The sequence below is a fragment of the Bidens hawaiensis genome, unplaced genomic scaffold, assembly GCF_021521415.1.
Source record: "Bidens hawaiensis isolate Kalapana, Puna unplaced genomic scaffold, B.hawaiensis_p1.1 tig00008655_1, whole genome shotgun sequence".
NCBI lineage: Eukaryota > Viridiplantae > Streptophyta > Magnoliopsida > Asterales > Asteraceae > Bidens > Bidens hawaiensis.
In genome coordinates, this window is record NW_027491625.1 from 654,668 (window position 1) to 662,409 (window position 7,742).

The 7,742-nt window shown below is 33.5% G+C and overlaps 1 pseudogene across 1 annotated transcript; it reads right to left on the bottom strand.

Moving 5' to 3' along the window:
* Positions 1 to 241: 241 nt before the first annotated feature.
* On the bottom strand, positions 242 to 3,124 carry LOC143529737 (peroxidase 42-like; annotated as a pseudogene). Its single transcript, XR_013134713.1, has 4 exons — positions 2,848 to 3,124; positions 1,979 to 2,179; positions 1,338 to 1,503; positions 242 to 653 (listed from the first exon to the last, which is right to left on the bottom strand). The product of XR_013134713.1 is annotated as a peroxidase 42-like (transcript).
* Between the last annotated feature and the right edge of the window lie 4,618 nt (positions 3,125 to 7,742).

Here is a 7,742-nt window from a genome sequence, read left to right on the forward strand (position 1 = left end):
TGATATGCGCCGCGCGCTGATGCGCCGCGCGCATATGTGATGCGCGAGCATATGATGCCTGAGCATGTTTTGTATGCGCCATGCGCATAGGTTTTGGCTTTGTGCCTTCATAATGTCTTTATCTTGTGGGTTGACCCGCCTTGCTCGGTGTTGAGGCGGGTACATACCTCTTCAATCATCATTATCTTATTATTCTCCACATCATCATCACCATCATTACCAAAGCACAAACTATAGAAGCCTTCAATGGTGTTTGTTTGCAACATTGCATTGCTTTCTAACCTCACCTTTAGTGCCAGTGAGTGGATTGTTCTCAGTCAGAATGGTGATGGCTCTTCCAAAATGTTTAAAGAAATAATCTTGACTCTTTGCCATTTTCTTCACATAAGGTTTAGTTCTCTTGTCATTTGCCAATTGGTGGTCCACAAGCAACAACCCCTTGTTGTCCAATATGTTTCGGTAATAATTGTTGTCGAGTTTCATTGGGGTACCACGGTCGTTTCGCACGTACTGTACGGCCTTCGGGTCTGGGATGGCGTCCGGGCACTTGTGGAGCATGTGCTCAACAAGACCCGGGTCAAGAACAGGGTCCACTTCGGGGTATAGACGGTGCACCAACTTCACACAATGTGTCCTACCCACACTGTGAGAACCTATTTCAAGATAACCATATGTTTTATATTCTGTCCGTCCCATTACAAGTGTCCAGGTTTGAAAAACACAAAATTTAAGGTGGATTGAATGATTATTTTTTTCTTACCAAATGACAATAATACCCTTGAAAGTGGGTCCGTCAATAATGTTTATTAATATTAGTTGTAGCTGTGTGTGTTTAAGGGTAAACTTTGAAAATGACTAATAAATTTTGAAGGTGGACACCTGTAATGAGACAAATAAAAAAGGAAATGTGGACATTTATAATGGGACGGGGGGAGTATTTTTTTAAAATTCTAGAGAGTTCGCTACACCTACAAGCGAACTCATGCAAGTTGTACAATATATTTTGGAGTTTGATTTTTGGACGTTTTTAAAAGTTCTTGTACCTCTAGCGATTCGGTGGTTCGCTACACCTAGCCATACCTACAACCGAGCTCACTTAGGTTCTGACAATATTATTTGAAGCTCGTTGAAATGGCAAGCAAACTCGGTAGATTTTTTAAACCAAACCTAACATGGCAAGCAAACTCGGTAGATTTTTCACTACTCTATGGAGTTCGCTTACAAGGGTAGCGAACTGCGTACAAGAACTTCCAAAATATATACTTCCAACGAAAAAAGGAAACCGATTTTAGAATTCGTTTTAGGCCTCTAAAAAGATTGAGACGATGTATATATACCTAGTAAAGCAACAACTCCAGGGGTGTCAATGCCCATGTTCTTGAACCTTTCAAGAACAACAGACATGCTTTCATTATGATCCGGAAGATATTGCTCCAAAATATCAGCTCTACTCTTCCTTCCATCTCTTCTCCCTGTCTTTAGAGGTATGTATGGCCCACCAAGCTGCCATAAATCACAATCAACAACAAAAATTACAACTAACTAAAGCATAACATAATAGGACTCAAATCAAGATGTCTTGAAGAGATAAGGTATAACTAATTAGTGACATACAACATGTTGAGAGCATGACACGTGATAAAACTTGTAGTAAATAGTAATATCCAAAAATAGTAAAACACCGACAAGAATGCATAAAGATATGTACAACTTTTTATATAGTTATATAGATGGCTCGCTCGTATGATATATGAAAAATGTTATACTGACCCGTATAAAAATAAAATAATGTTTTATACAAGCTGTTTTACTAGACATTTAAGGTAGTCTGCAAAATTTATGCAGTTAGTAAAACCATACACGACTGTATAGCTGGCACTCTGACACATGACACATGTCAGAGTGTTGTGCTATACATAAGTTATAGGTACGTATAACTTTATGCTAAATTAAACATAAGTAAAGTGACTGAATTTACCGCAACGATTCCGTCCCTTCCAGAAAGTACAAGTATATCTGCACAAGATACAACTCCGGGACACTCCGGGACACTCCCTCTCAACAGCTTCCTTGATGGTTTCAAGATACCTAAAGTTTCTAAGTCCAAAGCTCCTATCTGTCTCTTTCTCAGACAGTGTCCTCCTTCTTGAGTCCAAAAGCAGTGAAGCATCACATGACTATTAACACAAGTGTTGTAAACCATGCATCAAAACTTGTACTCCAGTTGATCACAAATTAATATTATTAACAAGATATATATATATAGGGATGGTTATTTTGAGAACCATGATGAGTTTTAAGAACTTTAAGAACTCAATTTTGAACCACACATTTAATTAAATGATATGGAATATGTGGCTGAGATTAAACTTAATTAAAAAATGAAGCAGGAGAGAGAATAAGTATTTTTGAAAATTACACAAGTTTAAATGTTAGTTACACATGTGTAAAAAGTCGATTCTGCGTGTAAAAAAATACCGTAATTTTCTGTACATCACTTACACTTACGTATTACACATGTGTAAAAAAATTTCGGAAAAAAAAATTGTTACGTTGAGTTCTTTCGAGTTCTTAAAACTCAAAGTGGTTCTCAAAAGATATCAATCCTATATATATACATATAATAAAAGTTGTGTTTTGTAACAAATACAAATTAAATGAAGATGTTAACCATGAGAATCAAGTACTGTAGTTATATATATATATATATATATATATATATATATATATATATATATATATAACATACTGTAGTTATAGTATTATAGTGTAGTGTAATTATAAAATAATATAATTACACTGCTTGTATATATAATTTCAGTTAATACGTTAATTTAATTTGTATCTCAACAGCACAGTCATGGAAGATGTTTCTAAGCCAAGAGAAAGCAGTGTTCTTGTGGCGTTTGTAAAGAAGCATGACTTGTTCTTTAATGATGTCTTCGGCTTGTGGGCATGAATCTTTGTAGAAGTTAAGGATGAGGCCTGAGTCTGACTCGGGTGACTCGGTGTCGGCAAGTGAAGCAATGGCTAAGAGGGAGAAGAGAGTGAAGAAGATGAGATATTTGAGAGCCATTTTTTTGCTCTCTGTGTTGTGTCACAATGGTGGAAAGCAAGTGTGGTGGTGAGGTTCTTTTATAATCATCAAGGGTGCAACAATGATGAGATAATTGTTCAAAACTATTCACTCCACAAAAGTACAAACTAATTAATAAGCTTAGGTTAAATAGTTACATACTATTTGTAAGTTAAAAATTTAAAGAAGTATTGATTTGGATTTAATAGTTTTTAGAGTGTTGTTAAACGTACACTATTCTTGTTAAATATATTTCTTTTCCAAACTTATTATGTCAATTATTATTGTTCCTTAACATTGTTTATATATATTTTAGTTCCTTCAATGTATTTTTTATTTAAAATTTTCACTCAATATATCAAATTAAAAATTATTAAGTTGTTACTATTAATTACTTTACTTTTTATTATTATTAATATAGTAAATACTATTAATATATATTTTTTTTTTATTTTCAGTTGTATCAATATTAGTATAGTCTTAGTCTTAATATTATATCGCTTTATAAATATAATAATGCATTGACACTTTATAATAATAATGATATTAATAATTACTATTATTACGAATAAGAACTAAAATTACACAAAGAGAGAAATAAAATAATAAGAACTTTATAGTTTTTTATTAAAAGGGGACTGTAAAATGAAAAAAAAAATGATAAATGACGGTAAACGTCAAATAAAATTATTAAATGAATTGAAAATTTAGGATATGAGGTATAACATGTAAATGAGTATGATACATTTTACCTAACCTTATTTGTATTCGGACGTTTTGACGGAGCAAAAAAATGCATTACATATTTCATTATAAAAGTTGAAAGATAAAAAAGTAAATATACGAAGTTTTAATATCTTCAAATGTACCGGTTTAGAAATAATTGTCAACACACAAGTGTGATGCAAGTTTCCTTCTACACTTCTAATCTTACAATATTAATAAAAAAAAAATATTAAAGCTTATGTGTCAAGATTACAATTATCTTAAATCCTAATCTTTCATCTCATTCTAACTAGCTATCTATGGGTCTTAGGTCAGGGCCGGCCGATAGGGGTGGCGGGGTGGTCGACGGCCACGGGCCCGACACCCCGTTAGGCCCGAATTTTTTTTTATAAAAAAAATATATTTATTTTTATTAAAAATAATATGTATATTTAATGTTTAAACTTAATTACATGACAACTAGCTTGGTCTAGTAGCAAAAGGGTATTACTCTCAACCAAAAAGTTATGGGTTCAAGTCTCATTTGAGACATGTTTAATCCTTTTTTATACAAAAAATTTTTACACAACCCAAATTATGACCAAATAAACCTATATAAAAATTTAATTGTTTAACCAACAAAATACTCATTTTTAATTAAGGCCCAAAAAAATTTCGCCTTCGCCCAAAAATATTTTTGCTTTCTCGGAGCCGGGCATGTCTTAGGTCAATACCATTTTGTCTATTGGGTTATAACATAGTATGTATTATATTCATTATTGAGTTAATTGTCATTTTTATACATAAGGTTTGACCATCTGCACAACTTTATTACTTTTTTAAATTTCTTGCAAATCAACACCTGACGTTTTCAAAATCATGTTATTTTAATAATTTTTTTTGTTAACCCCGTTTATTTTTTCCATTAAGATCGGGATAAAATAGTGATATTTTTATTTCTCATTTGCTTAACCCTATGGTAAAAATAAAGGAGTCGAACTATTTTTTTAAGAAAACTACATGAACCGAACTACTTTTTTAACAAAAATAAACTAACCAAACCATATTTTTTTAATAAAATTAAACGAACTACTTTAAAAAAAACAAACAAACCGAAACACTTTTTTAAACAAAACTAAACGAACCGAGCCACCTTTTTTTAGCAAAAATAAACGAATGGAACCACTTTTTTAACAAAAAAAAAATAAACGAACCGAACCAACCGACATATAATTCATAAGTTCTACTTAATTTGTACATTAAATAATTCACAAGTATTTTGAAAATCACAATTGAAATAACGGACCTAATTTAATTTTATTATTTGACAAATCCCGTATAATACACGGGTTCAAAAGCTAGTATAGTATATGCACTAAAAAAAGATAAAACAAATAATGTATTCTGACTAAATTAATAAGTAACACTTATCGGGATTCCTTAAGTCTTGACTTTCTTCAAACCATTTATTGCTTACCTATACACGTTGATTTTAAGGTTGCGGTGATCTAACTCTCATTATCTGACAACATACGAATCTTTCCCTATAAATAGGTTATTTCTTTCTCAAGTTATTAGAATTTCCTATGTTAAAAAAGAAATTAAAAATCATCTATGAATGAATACAATGTAAACGAACCAAACGTTCAGCGAATAGTTCATTAATTGTTTGATGGTAAGTTAGTTTATGTCCGTTCGTTTAATAAATGAACATGAACACAAAATTTCATTTAATTAGTTAAACTAACAAACATGAACAGAGCTCTCGTTTATTCAATGGTGTTCACAATGTTTATTCATGTTCATTTGTGTATATTGTTCATGAAAGTTTTTCGTACCTTTACTTATTTTATACAAGCATTTTATATTGTTTGATTCATTCTTGCTAACACAAAATAGGAAATTATATTCTTATATTGTTTATGCATTGTTCCTATTTCTTTTCTCATTATTCACATCGATTAATATATCGATATCAATCTCTAGACTCCGCATATTTTATTTGCATTCGTAATCGCTCATGAACATATTCATCTTAATGAACGGACACAGATATAAAATCTCGTTTCGTAAGTGTTCATCAATCGTTCGTGAACACATTATTTCCTTAACAAATAAACACGAAATATGTGATGGAAATTATGAACTATAGAGTAGGAGTACCCCACTTTGAAGAAATAAGGTGGGTTTGTCCAATGGGAGAAAGAAGGTAGGGTTATTCCACATGAATATAAATAAGAAAAATGAACTTAGTCTCAAATTGATATAAGACAAAACTTGTGAGCTCCTTATAAAGAGATTGGTTCATAAGATAATATTTTTATGTGACAAGACACACTTGGTGGTTTTAGCGAGGGTGCGAAGCACCCGACATGCAAGTGCAGGGGCATAAGAGGGGCACAATGTGACGCTTTGACGATGCACTTTGCACTTCGTATCACTGCGAGCCGCCTTAGTAGTTTTGTGAAAAGTAGAAGGACAAAAATTGAAAATTTTTGAATTTTAAACCCGTCGCTATGCGATGGGCAAGGGATACGCCCATCGCGATACGCAATGAAGCTTCGCAAAACCCAAAATTGGGTGGTGTCGTGCTACGTGACGACCTTACCCTTTTGGCCATCGCGCTACGCTGCGTAGCCTCACGGTGACGTGACACGTGTTGAGCCACGTGTCAACACGTGACGAGTCATCAAGCCATTTGTTGCCACATGGTGGCGTCCACAAACGCTGAGTCATTGCGCTACGCGAAGACTTGATGAGCAGTCCGTCGTGATACGTGACAAAGCTCAAAACTCGCCTATATAAGGGGGATCACGACATTTCTTTCTTCACACCAAAACACACTTTCACAAATCATGCCACACGTACCTAGCCAAAGCTCCGTCAGTTTAAGCTCCAATTCGTGACCAAAAGTAGAAATGTTACTCGCTCAAGCTTAGGCGTGTAAACTCCAAATACCAGTGTAAGGTATGGATTCCATTTAAGTAATTATATTATTATATCACATGGCTTAAGACCCCTTGTCAGGAGTATAGTCCAAACCTTGATCAAATATAAGTTTACATATGCTTTATATATATATATATATATAAAGGTTATAGTTAAAATATAGTTTATTCATTGTTACGAAACACAACCTTTTACGACAAACTCGACAAGTAAAAAAGTAAACAAAACGTTACATACAAAAACATTACACGAACCTAATACAATGTCAGTATGTTCGGATTCAGTCTAAAAAAATTATTATTCAAACCCTGAAGAAAACACGAAAGAAAAAACTCCTGATCACCCGACATGTTAACCAGATATTTTGTTTTAACTTTTAAACATGACTTGTAGAACGAGTGATCCATCCACTACTTTTAAAGGAAGGTTTGAGGCTGGGCTAAAGTGGGTGCTGGACCAGGTTAACCGGTAGACACTCGACCACCGACGATTTTAATTTAGATGGAAGTTGAGGCCCACTTTTATTATTGTTTTCTATATTTAGGTGTGGGTCCCAACATTGACGTCTTTATCTTTTTCCTATTTGCCTCTTTTAAATAAGTGAAGTGAGGTGTCCTCTAGCCGCCCTTATGCATCGCACGTGACTTTTTTTTTTTTTTTTTGAATGTTTAAGCTTGCCTCCTACTATTTACAATAAACCGCCATTGCACGTGACTTTCTAACCCTCACGTTAATCACCTGGCCCCACCGTCAACTTTTCAACATTTTTTTTTAATTAGCAGACGTCATGGTCACGACTTAAGCAATGTGTACTGAGTTATAAAATGAGATGATTTGCGTTTAAATGAGGATAATTTATTTTTAGAGTTTAATGGTGTTGTATATATATCACACACACATAATATTATAATATTAAACACAAACACACGTTGGCGACAAAAAAGATGTCGCCCCTCTTATCTCGGGTTGGGTGGGTGGGGGGGTAAGTGTTCCTCCAAGAAATTGCCCCTTT